Raw genomic sequence first — 12,166 nt, forward strand, 5'->3', positions numbered from 1 at the left:
GTTTTGGCTTGTATATAGCAGTTTTCTTGTAAATATGGTTGCCCCATGAGTTCCACACGTGCTGAAATCATGGATAGCTGGGACATTATAGGAAACCACATATAAATTTTACATATGCAGGTTCAAGTTCTAGAGAAGAGTTTAAGTATGACTGTCACCTTGTTCTAGGCGAGTCCACGAGCAACCAGGCTAGAGGAAATAAGGTGAAAATGAAGTGCTAAGTGCAGGGGTGTGTGCCAAATCATCATTTTAGAGTTTGGAGGGGTACATGGAGTTGGGATAGAGATTTCCATGCAAGGATGATATTTTAAAAAGAAATTTGATGCCAAAACCCCAACTTGTTCATTCACTGCTCGTTAAAGGCCTAGTAAACCCTTCAAAACCCTCATTTTTGGGTTAGTACATTGTACGGTGAAACCAGGGGCCGAAACCAAAAAACTAATTTAGTGTTAGGTGTATCTTTGAAGAAAATCCAAACTTATTTTGGGGTCTTTTGCATCATTTTCCTTCAAGCCCTAGAAAATTGGATTTGGAGGCCTAATTGGGGCTCATTCCTTGTAGCCCTTTTCTAGGCAAGATTTTGAAATCGGTAAGAAACCTAATGATTGCAAACCACTAATGGACCATAAATACATTCAAAACATGTTAGAAGATACCTGCACACCTCTACATCATCTCACAATAGCAGGAGGTCAGTTTGACAAGTTGAAGCCAAGAGGCCAGAATTGAACACCTAAGAAGCATTATGAATTGATAGGGTTCCTAACCAAAACACCTGAAGAAAACACCTTAGAATGGTCAAGAATCAAGCCCTAGAACATATTGAGAAGGAATTGGAGGTATAGAGTGAAATTAGGCCTGGTGAGTTGGTGGAATTGAGCAACACCAACTAGGTGAAGTGTTGAGCAGGCTTGGTAAACCTCATCAAATTGGTATCACAGCCTATAAGATTTGGGCGAAAAGAGTTGATGTCCTTAGTGGAATCTATAAGAGACAAAATCATGGTGACCAATGTATAGTTGGCAAGGAAAGTGGATGATTAGGAGGAAGAGAATAGACTCCTAAAAGAGAAATTGATTGAATTGGAGAGTAAGCTTGGTGCAATTGAAACTAAGGCTGATGAAGTGTTGGTAAAGGTTGAAGGAGTAGAAGGGAAGGGTAAAGAAGTGTTAGAGATAGACAAAGTCCCTGAACCAAATCCTATCCTAGAGAAAGAACCTTTCCTGAAGGTGTTGAAAGCCTTGAGTGGTAAATCACTAGAAGGATTGCCATTGTTCCCTGGTAAGATGGAGGTAGAAGTGGTCCTAGAATGGATAGAAGGTATGGAGAACCACTTTGAATGTGAAGGTATAACTAAAGCCCAGAGATTCATGGTAGACAAGTAGAGGATGAGAGGAGTTGCTCTCACATGGTGGCAATTTGTACAAGATGAGAGGAAGAAAATGGATGAAGCACCCATCTCTTCTTGGAAAGGGATGCTAGTAAAAATTAAAGAAGTCTACCTCCCTGATGACTATGAAGTGCAAATTCATAGGAAGAGAAAAAATTTAAGACAAAAAGACCTTGATGTTAGTAGCTACACAGAGGAGTTTCACAAACTTAGCCTTAGATCTCATGTGGTGGAAGAAGAGAGTCTTAACGTTGCTAGGTACCTAAATGGTCTACGGTGGAACATCCAAGAAGAAATCAGCCTAATGAGCCGAAAAATAGTCCATCAAACCTTTCAACTTGCCCTTAAGGTGGAGGAAAAACTAAAAAGAAAACATGACTCAAGCAGCAATAGAGGCCATAGGGGAGGCTTTGGAGGAAGAAGTACTAAACAAAGAACACAAGGTGAGTCCAAACTCACAAAGCAGCAAGAGAGTGGCACTAGTAGAGGAGGATTCAATAGAGGAAGGGGATCAAATAGCAGTTCCAGGGGAGGATGTAGTGGTCAAGGTAGAGGTTCCTCATATTTTGCAACAATGAAGTGTTACCATTGTAACCAACTTGGCCATCCAGCATATAGGTGTCCAAAGAAGGGATCATCATCACAAGGTAGTGAAATAAGAGTGAACTATCTTCAAGAAGAGTCTTCAAGGAGCAAGACCTCAGAGGTTGCCTTAGAGTCAAAAGTAGGTGACAACCTGATGATAAGGAGAACTTTGATCAAAGAACCGGTCAGAGAAGAGCCTAGCCAAAGAAAGTCCTTATTTAGAATCAAATGCAAGATTATGGACAAAGTGTGCAAAGTGATCATTGATTCAGGGTCTACAGACAATATTGTATCAGAAGAGGCAATGAGTAAACTCAACTTGTAAAGGATACCTCACAACAATCCTTGTAGAGTCACTTGGTTAAAAAAAGTCCAACATGTTCTACTCAATGAGCAAGCATGGGTGGATTTTACCATTGGAAGGTATAAGGACAAGGTATTATGTGATGTCCTACCCATGGATGCATGTCATCTCCTATTAGGAATACCATGGCAATTTGATAGACAAGCTATCCATGATGGAGCCAGGAATGCATACTCATTCAAGAAAGATGGAGTCACATTCAAGATTCACTTTATCCTTGAGGAAGGTGAGAAAAGGGCAGTAGTTCCTAATGTTCTTTTGGTAAGTGAAAAATAGTGTTTGAAGACACTTGAGGAAGGTGAAGGTGTAGGATTTTCACTAGTGATGAACCCTAAAGAGGAAGACAAGAAAGAACAGTTAGATTTGCCAAAAGAGGTGAAAGATTTGTTGAAGAAATTCAAAGAGGCATAGTAAGTGATGGACAACCAGCCACATTACCTCCTAAAAGAGCCATAAGCCATCAAATAGACTTCATTCCCGGAGCATCCTTACCTAACAAGGCAAATTATAAGATGACTCCCCAACAAGAAGTTGAGATTGCCAAGCAAATCCAAGAGCTCTTAGACCAAGGCCTAATTAGGAAAAGCATTAGCCCTTGTGCTGTCCCTACTGTGTTAGTCCCAAAGAAAGGTGGTACTTGGAGATTATGTACTGATTATAGAGCCATAAATATGATCACCATCAGATATAGGTTCCCTATTCCTATAATAGAAGACCTCATGGATTGTTTAGGGGAATCTAAGTGCTTTACCAGGAGTGACCTTAAAAGTGGATATCACCAAATTAGGATTAAAGAGGGTGATGAGTGGAAAACAACATTCAAGACAACAAAGGGACTTTATGAGTGGCTTGTAATGCCATTTGGATTATCCAATGATCCAAGCACCTTCATGAGGTGATGAAGGATTTCATAGGTAAATTTGTGGTGGTATATCTAGATGAAATTCAAATTTTCAGTAAGGATAGGGCAGATCATATTACTCATTTGCAAAATGCATTACAAAGATTGTATGATGAAAAGCTGACCATGAACTTGGATAAGTGTGAGTTTGTCAAGAAGGAGTTGGTTTACCTTGGGTTTGTATTGTGTCAAGGAAACCTCAAGATGGATCCCAACAAGGTTGAATCTAGAGTAAATTGGCCCACTCCTAAATCAGCAATAGAGGTGAGAAGCTTCCATGGACTAGCTCAGTACTATAGGAAGTTCATTAGGCAATTCAGTGCTATATGTGCACCAATGTTAGACACCATTAGAGGTGGAATGAAGGAAAAATTTTAGGGGAATGAGGAAGCCAACAAAGGTTTTGAAACCTTGAAGGGGAAGATAGCTACTCAACCGGTGCTAGTGTTGCCTAGTTTTGAGAAACTTTTCATTGTAGAATTTGATGCAAGCAATGTTGCAGTAGGTGTTGTCCTAAACCAATAAGAAAGACCAGTAGCTTTCCATAGTGAGAAGCTAAGTGATTCCAAGAAGAAATACTCCTCTTATGATCTTGAGTTGTATACTTTAGTGCAGGCTTTGAGAAAGTGGAGACACTATCTCCTCCCTAAGGAATTTGTAGTCTATACAAACAACCAAGCATTGAGTTTCCTAAAATCACAAGATAAACTCAGTCATAAGCATATGAAATGGGTGGAGTATATGTAGGCCTATACATTCACCATTAAGCACAAGAAAGGGCAGTTAAATCAGGTAGCTGATGCATTGAGTAGAAGACTTTTGACAGTCCAAGAGATCCAATTGAGAAGCATAGGTGTTTACAGTTTTAGAGGCTTATATCTAGAGGATGAGGACTTCTCAAATGCCTACAAGGTGTGTAAGGAGTATCAAAACCACTTCCATAGTGAGTATTCTGATTTTACTTTGCAAAATGGACTATTGTTTAGAGGTGGGCAGCTTTGTGTGTCTAGAGGCTCAATGAGGGAAAATCTCATACAAGAGAAGCATAATGGCAGCCTTAGTGGATATTTTGGAGTCAATAAGACTCAAGAGTTCGTTCAGAGGTACTACTATTGGCCAAGGATGAGTCAAGATGTGAAGAAGTATATGGAGACTTGCATAGTTTGCCAAAAGGACAAAGGTACTTCTACAAATGCCATTTTATACCAACCTCTTCCTATACCAAATAGACCTTGGGAATGCATTAGTATGGACTTTGTAGTATTTTTACCAAGGACAAAATAGGGATATGACAACATTTATGTCATTGTGGAGAGATTTAGCAAAATGGCTCACTTTGTGCCTTGCAAGACTACTCATGATGCATGCCAAATAGCTCAATTGTTCTTCAAAGAGGTAGTGAGGATACATGGTTTACCCATGAGAATTGTTTCAGATAGAGACTCAAAGTTCATGAGTAATTTTTGGAAGACACTTTGGCAAAAGCTTGTCACCAACCTCTCTTTTGGATTAGCCTATCATCCTCAAACAGATGGGCAGACCCAAGTGGTGAATAGGAGCTTGGAAAACTTATTAAGGTGCCTTACTAAGGAATATGGTTAGACATGGGATCAAGTACTCTCACAAACTGAATATGCATACAATGATACCATGAATAGGACTACCGGCAAGAGCCCTTTTGAGGTGGTCTATGGAGTGCACCCAAGAGGAATTTTGGAGTTGAGAGACTTAGGTAGTGCAGCAGCAAGAAATGGATATGCAAAAGAATTTCCTTAATCAATAAACGAAGTACATGAATCAGTAAAGCAAGCATTGAAGGACAACACAAGAAAACTCAAGCAAGCATTGAAGGAGAACATAAGAAAACTCAAGCAAAAAGTTGATGAAAGGAGGAAAAATCTACAATTTCAAGTGGGAGATCTTGTCATGGTGAACCTAAAAAAAGAAAGGCTACAAAAAGGAGTGCCTAACAAGTTAAAAATGAGAAGGATAGGTCCATGTACCATTCTAGCAAAGTATGGAGAAAATGCATACAAGGTAGATCTACCTAGTGACATAGGATTGTCATTGGTTTTCAACATAGCAAACTTAATTGCCTATAAGGCACTGATTCAAGGTTCATATTGTAGTCATTCAGAGGTATTAGATGATGTGAACCACCTTCAATTACCAGCCAAACCAAATCCACAGGCCGAGAAGGTGTTGAGTTCAAGGATTGCCAAGAAGACAAGGCATCAAGCCTATTGGGAGCATCTCATCAAATGGAAAGGTATGTATGATGTTGAAGCTACATGGGTGATTGAGATAGAGTTTAAGAATCTTGGGATTGATCATAATCTGATTTTCAAAGAGGTGACATGATCTTCTTTTGTTTGGGAGAATGGTGCAGGAGCACCTAGGACTTAGGCAAATTATTTTTCACAATTTTGGCTTGTACTGACCCAAGAGAAGTCAGTAGTGAATAAGTACTCCAGGAGGGTCCAAGAGTTATTATTTTGTTTCAACTTAGGACTAGGTTGAATTAATTCTTCTTAGGTTTGCATTTTTATGTAAATAGTGGGTTTGAGTACATGGTTGATCTTCTTGATGGTCAAAAGTGTCAAAATTTGATATAGGAATTAGGGAGGGTTAAATAGGGCTTATAAATGTTTAAAAATTCATATGTGTTGACTTGGAATAGGTCTTATAGGTTGGAGAGACCAAAAGTGCAAATATTACAAAGTTGCAAAAAGTTGTCATGACAACTTTTGAAAGTTGTCATGACAACTTTTGTCCTGAATTGGTTAGCAGTGGAGTTAGGGATTTTCCAACACCCTAGGAGGACTCCACATGTTGGAAAGCTGTAAATACCCTCTCTTTCACATTTACCAAGGTTAGAGAAGTGTGTGATGTAATTTCAACAACTGAAACTACTCATTTTCAATCTTGTTGACACAATTTTGGCTTGATTTCACTCATTTTGCAATTGAATATGATCTGAATCCATTGATCCAGAAATGGATTGAGTTACTCTTGTGTTTTTTTGTGTTTTTGGTTCAATTTAGAGTTTTATAAATACTATTCATTGGTGTTTTCTTGCTTAAGTTTGCAAGCAGCCAGTTTTGGCTTGTATATAGCAGTTTTCTTGTAAATATGGTTGCCCCATGAGTTCCACACATGCTACCATCACATCTAGTTGGGAAATTGTAGGTAACCAACTTTAAATTTTAAATATTCAGGTTCAAGTTCTAGAGAAGAGTTGAAGTATGACTGTCACCTTGTTCTAGGTGAGACGAGGAGCAACCCAGCAAGAGGAAACAAGGTGAAAATGAAGTGCTAATTGCAGGGGTGTGTTCCAAATCACCATTTCAGAGTTTGGAGGGGTCCATGGAGTTGGGATAGAATTTTTCATTAAGGGAGGAGCTTTTAAAAATCCATTTGATGCCAAAACCCTAACTTGTTCATTCACTGCCGGTTAAAGGCCTAGTAAACCCTTCAAAGCCCTCATTTTGGGGTTAGTACATTGTACGGTGAAATGAGGGGCCAAAACCACAAAAATCCTTTAGGGTTAGGTGTATCTTTGAATAAAATACAAATTTAGTTGAGGGTCTTTTGCCCAGATTTGGAGGCCAAAGTGGGGCTCATTCCTTATAGCCCTTTTGTAGGCAAGATTTTGAAATCAGTAAGAAACCTAATGATTCCAAACCACTAATGGATCCTAAATTAATTCAAAACATGTTATAAGACACCTCCACACATTTTCATCATCCCACAACAATAGGAGGTCAGTTTGACAAGTTGAAGCCAAGAGGCCAGAATTGAGCACCTGAGAAGCACTGTGAATTGATAGGGTTCATAACCAAAACACCTAAAGAAAACACCTTAGAATGGTAAAGAATCAATCCCTAGAAGAGATTGAGAAGTACTTGGAGGTCTAGAGTGCAACTAGGCCTGCTGAGTTGGTGGAATTGAGCAACACCAACTAGGTGAAGTGTTTCAATCTTTAAGTATTTCAATTTTTAAGATCAATTGTGAGAAATTTTAAAAATCAAGAAAAATAACATCCACTTTAGGAAATTTATGTGGACTAAACTTCTTGCAATGAAATGTATATAGTATGGATTCCACCATCCAACAAGTTGTGTTATGTTGGGTGATCCATATATTGCTATGCTAAACAATCACAACTAGCAAGCCACACTATATTAGGTGACCAATTCCTTAAGAAACATAAATAAGAAAAAAAAAAAAAGAAACTAGAAAGACACACTCTACTATATAATAAATTCTTTATGGAATGTAAACAACAATAGAGATCAAAATAGCAAGCCATGTCATACTAGATGATCATGATGAGTCATATGAAATGGATTTCATTGGCTAGAAATTTATGTTATATTGGTTGAATCATATACAATCAAGACCTTAGGGAATGTAAAAATGGATCACACTAATAGCTCACACTATAGTAGATGATCAAGAGAAGTCATATACCACAAAAACTGTAAGAGATAGATTTGATGATCACACCTTAGGGGGTGTTATGCAACACAATGCCACCACTTATGGGGCACACCAAAGAAAATAATACACAAAAAGGAGGTAATATACTCCCATTTATATGTTAGCATATTTTTATACTAATACCTCAAGGATAAGAGAGAGATCAATATCAAGAAAACACACCTTCAACATGAAGAAGAGATCCACAACAATGATGCATGCATCCAAGTGAGTAACATATCCTTATGAATGATGTACACACCTCTAAGAAAGGAAGGAATCATCACAAATGATATATAAGTATTCAAATAAGGGTAAAGGGATCCTTATCAAGGATATGCAGTTTGAAACAAAGAGAAGGGATCCTCATTAGGGATACATACCTTCCAAAAAGGCAAATATGGGTAATTATTGTCTAAGAATACCCACCTTCTTTAAAAAAATTAGGAATTCTTTCTGGCAAACTAGTTCAAACCGTATCTAGCAACTTTCTAGTTCTATAATGTAAAAAAAAATGTACCATATAATGTGTAAAACTAGTTTGAGTGAATATATGCAACCAAGGAATCATAAACTCGAAGATCTATTTATTAGAAGCATATAAGTGAGAACTAAAGAGTATAGCAGGAAGATTAATAGATTAGTATATATTGTGCAACTTTTGAGAATGAAATAGGTATTATACGTATATAATCTAAAATGAATGCATAAAAATGAGAATGAATTATAAATTCTAGAGAATCCCTTAATTACATAATATATTCTAGCATCACATTTAGTACATCATCGTATAATTTATATATAGATTAAAATTATTGTATGGACATTTTCTTATTTCTAACGAGAGAAACTATATATGATGAATGCAAGGGAGTTGAATATTTTTATGGATTTTTAAAATTTTAATTAACTTTGTATTTTAGTCTTCACACTGAAAATTTATATTTTCCTCGAAAAGAATTGTTCAAATTATACCATGTAACACATTCTCATATCTTGATATAGGTAAACAAAAAGATCAAGAATATTTAGGAATATTTATCGAGTGCTTTTAATGAAAAGTGATTAACATGAATAATATACTTTTACTAAAGAAAACTTTTTAAAAATGTTGTTCCTAAAATTACATGATTTTAGCATAATATTTTATAAGAAAATTTTTAAAATAATTATAATTATAGCTAACTATTTTTCTATATGTACTTTAATTAATGTACAAAATCAAAATAACATTATAATAAAATTATTATCTTAGCAATTAGATTAATTTTATAACCATTAATTGTTGTTCATTGTTGTGTAAGCTCACAAAATATCTATTTAACACAATTCTAGTTTATCACATTCTCTAAGTCAATTATGTGACTTTTATTTGTTGGGAAAAGTCGCTCTAAAAGAAATTTAGTCAATAAATTTTTTTATGTGACTTTCATTTTATTTAGTGGGAACAATGGTCAACAATGACTAGAAATGCACACAACATTTGGTTTGATCATGAATAATTATAATTCGTTGCCTAGAAAATGTTCGGAATATGCAATTGAACATTCAATTTGCATTCATGCTTAAATCGACATGTCTTTTGCCGTCTTGAACAATGGAAAGACAAATGCATCACACAATGAACTTTCTAATTTTGAAAGGATAGTTTAGTTTTGTTGTGACAACTAGTGGTTGTGTTTCTTCTAAATATAACAATTGATTGGTATGTGTTAAGTGAACTTTGTATTTAGAGATGATTATAAAATAAATATATTAATAATATTTTATATTACAATAATAGTATACTAATTTTTAATGAAATATATTATTGAGAAATAAATAAGATTAATCAATTGATGTAAATAGGTGATGATTCTCAATTTTTTTTACATGCACGAATTTAAAAAATTAAAAAGATGAAGAAATCATTAATTGAAATATCAATAATCTAAGCAGTATCATAGTTGGGAAGTTTACCAAGTCTAGATTGTGACTTTGTGATTGTAGAGTTAGGTTGCATCTAGCATCATGAGAATAAGAGCTCTATGAAAGAGAGAATCCATACAAAGGGTAGTTGTAAGTTGATATAATATTTGTAGAGCACTTTTAATTCACTCAATACTTTGTAGAATTCTAAAATAGTTAACCTAGGCTCAATTATTATAGACAAAATATCATCTATTTCATCCATTATTTTTTAAATCTAATAGAATTACATACTTGTAATGAGGTAATATAATATTATTTTAAAAAATGGTTCATTCAAATCATTCAATGTTTCAATTAGCACTTTGTATTTCAAAAAAGATCCAAAGGTAAAATGTTGGAAGCAATGAAGAAAAGCCAAGTATATTTAATGGTCAAAGTTCTAGGAATCCAACCTATATATCTCTTGTTTGTTGGGATTACCATCAACCTTGTAAATATTTTGTGAGTAGTGACATGTATGCTGAGCTCAACCCCTTCGAAAGCCCATTTTAACCCACATACTTGATATTTATTAAATGGAAACTTGTATCTGCACATGGAACAAACAAGTTAGATAAAACATGATACTTGTTGTTTTCTCATTATATCTTTTCTACATTGATCTTCTCTATTCTGAATCTGATATAGCGGTGCATGCACAGTAGGAGTAGGTTTATGTATGTAGTAGTAAGCCAGAGCTGTAACGAAATTATTTTTCTCTCTATTTCAGGTCATCTCATGGAGTGGACAATAGGATGATTGGATCTACGAAGCTGACCAGAAGACCGTTCTCTAGAATTCATCAACCTATTCAAGCAACGATGGGTTCTTTCTTTCCCTTCTTCCTACATTCTTCTGTTCCTTTTGTGTTTGCATTTCTATGATCAATGTGATCTTTTCTCAGCTATTCCCACGACTTGTGTGGGATCTTGTGAATAGTTTTCTTTTCATAAATAAAGATATATTACATGCAGATGTTTTCTTTCTTGATTCATATATTTCATATTGGAAATAAGATACTTGTATGGCATACATTTTTTTTAATAAAGATAGTAAACTTTGAAAAAAATTGTGTGCCTTTTCTTTGCAATACATAAGACCTGTTGTAGGTCACCAAGTTTTTTAAGTGTGATAAAATTTTGGTAACATTACCACCTAAATGTTTGTATATTTTTTTAATGGTTTTCTAGGTATTGTGTTTAGTGGAAAATTAATTATTATTTATTTTAAGTTAACTCCATGATTAAATGCATTTTAGTCAAAGCACTACTAGTAATGGAAGGGTAACAAAATTTTGAATACTTATCTCGATTACACATCACCTAAAATTTTGAACTACATTTTCTTAATTGCTTTGGCAGGTTTTGTCAATAGAGAAAACGTTAAAGTGTTCTTTATTTTAAAGTAAAATCCATGATTAAACATAATTGATTCAAATTAGTATCAATAATGAATGGGTAACCAAAATTCCAATGTTTGACCATTGTAAACATTACCTAAAATGTTGTAAAATATTTTTTAAAACAATTTAATAAATTTTATCTTTAGAGGAAGTTTTAAGTGTTTTTTTTATTTTGAAAGGAACTTCATAACTAAGTTCATTTGAGTTAAAGTAGTTCTAGTAGTATATGGGTTAAAAAGTTCAAATTCTTGACCAATTTAAATGTCACCTTAAATTTTATTTTAGATATTAATGGATGGGTAAGAAATTTTTCAAAGCTTCCAATCTTACAAACATCGCGTAGAAATTTGAGGCAATGTAGTACTAGTACTAGATGGGTGAGAAAAGTTTCAATGTTTCATTCCTATAAGGGTTACATGAAATTTTGTTCTACTATCTAGTAGGTTTGTCTTTAGAGTAAAGTTAAGTTTACTTAATTTTGAGTAAAAAGCTATGGTTAAATGCATTTGATACAAAGTCGTGCTAGTAATGGATGGATAACAAAGTTTCAATTTTTGACCATGCTAAATATCATTTTAAATTTTGAGACAAAGTAATACTAGTATTGGATAGGCAAGGAATGATCGAATGCTTCACCACTGTAAACATCACTTGAAATTTTGTATTATGTTTTTCATAATTGATTTAATAAGTTTTGTCTTTAGAATAAATTAGATGTTTTTTATTTAAAAAAAACTGCATGATTAAATACATTTTAATAAAATAATACTTACAATAAATGAATAAAAAAATATAATATTTCATCGTATTAAAAATAAAAAAATCATAAAGTGAAATTATTTCAAATCACTACTCCTAAAATATAAATGAATATATTTGACTTAAAAACTACTAAATTAAACCTTGGTAAAATATTATTTTCTTATCATTTTCTTTCTTTATCATTGAGATAATAGAGTTGGTCACCACACACCATCTACTATTTTGTTTTGGTAGATTTTGTCTTTACAAAAAAAAAAAATTCTTAATTTTGAAAGAAACTCCATGATTAAATGCATGAGTTAAAATAATACCTATAATAGATGAATAAGA

Source organism: Cryptomeria japonica, chromosome 8 (genome assembly GCF_030272615.1).
Source record: "Cryptomeria japonica chromosome 8, Sugi_1.0, whole genome shotgun sequence".
NCBI lineage: Eukaryota > Viridiplantae > Streptophyta > Pinopsida > Cupressales > Cupressaceae > Cryptomeria > Cryptomeria japonica.